Raw genomic sequence first — 1,693 nt, forward strand, 5'->3', positions numbered from 1 at the left:
ATATATATATACATATATAATATAAATAATATATATATATATATATATATATATATATATATATGCATATATGCATACGTGTATGTACATACTTACATCTATATGTATATATATATGCATATGTGGGCACAGGACGTCACGAAAAGTGTACAACAAAAAAATACGAAGTACGAGTACATGGAATATGAACTATTTTTTGAACAACGCAAGACACAAATGGAAAACAAGACAAACAACATAAAAAAACAAACCTTCATCAGTTGTTGGCTGTTTTTCTACTTCGCATTTCGAGCATATAACAACAATACACGCTTTCGATAAAACAGTTGCTCACGCAAAGCAAATTAAATAAAATTTGAGATTTTGAGGAGGGTCAAAATTGGTTGCAAAAACAGGACAGTAAAAACAAACAGGAACGGCTGCTAAGCTTAAACGAGGTTGTGGTGCAATATATATACTTAGACATACACACACGTGTATAATTCTGAATTCTTTGTGGTTTAATACCATATATTTAGAGAATAATTTGGACCCCTTTTCTTAGAATACGGTTCCATGCTTCTATGGTTCTATAGATATTAGTATACAAGCAGTCTTTGAATCACGTAGTTCCGTCGTGTTTCAGCCTTTCGAGTATTAACCAATAATTCTAGCTTTAGTGTCACGGAATTTATTAGCAAAGTTTAAAATTGCAATATCTAATTTAATTAAAAACTACCTAATTATTATATTTCCATAGGAACTGAACGAGACATGAAAACTAATCTTTGTTTCTCTGTGTTCTTTTGTGAATGTGTACATAGTACATAGATAGATGGATAGATAGATACATAAATATATAAATACATACATACATACACATATACATACACACACACATATATATGTATGTATGTATGTATGTATGTATGTATGTATGTATGTATGTATGCATATGTGTATGTGTATACACACACACACACACATATATATATAACGGAAAAAGAACGCAATGGACGACGATATAAACATACGGACAGATAGATGATACAGAGACGGACAGGGTAAACCAGGATGGATCATTCATGGCCCTCTGTTCACCAGTCAAGCTTGCAATTATCATTACAGTTTCGGAGACTGTTCAATTTTGGTAGGTCCCAAAAATCTAAGTTAAGAGCACTAAATTTTTGGAAGAAAGCAAGCGAATGTGTGCGACAACACAGACCACAAGAGAATAACAACAGGTGTCTTTCGACTAATAAAGACAAGTTAAGTTAAGCTGGCGTGTGGAGTGAAAGCGCTGAGGCAAAGACATACATGAAAATCAGGAGACAGGAAAATAAGCTGTTGTACGGGCGGTGGTCAGGTCGAAAAAGTATGTATGTTTGTATGCATGTATGTATGTATGTATGTATGTATGTATGCATGCATGTATATATATACTAGCAGAAATATCCAGCGTTGCCTGGATTAAAGAAAATAATGAAATTCGAAAATGCCTTTTAGATCCCTAACATGACACATGGATTATGCAGTTCTCAACAGTAATTAGCTGAGGTACAAACTATTAATGTCAATAACATATTTTGTCCAATGTTCTCACTGTTAAAATTGTTAAAAAAAAACAGGTAGTTCTTTGTCTTTGCGATCACCTTCAATTGTCAGTACTTATTTGAAACACATTGAACCTGAAAATGCATAAACTTGAGAAAGA

General features: G+C 32.8%; 1 protein-coding gene across 6 annotated transcripts in view; it reads left to right on the forward strand.

Moving 5' to 3' along the window:
• The window catches only part of LOC106872982 (general transcription factor II-I repeat domain-containing protein 2-like), a 114,092-nt gene that overhangs the window by 39,419 nt on the left and 72,980 nt on the right, over positions 1-1,693 (forward strand). The window lies entirely within an intron of this gene.

The sequence above is a fragment of the Octopus bimaculoides genome, chromosome 22, assembly GCF_001194135.2.
Source record: "Octopus bimaculoides isolate UCB-OBI-ISO-001 chromosome 22, ASM119413v2, whole genome shotgun sequence".
NCBI lineage: Eukaryota > Metazoa > Mollusca > Cephalopoda > Octopoda > Octopodidae > Octopus > Octopus bimaculoides.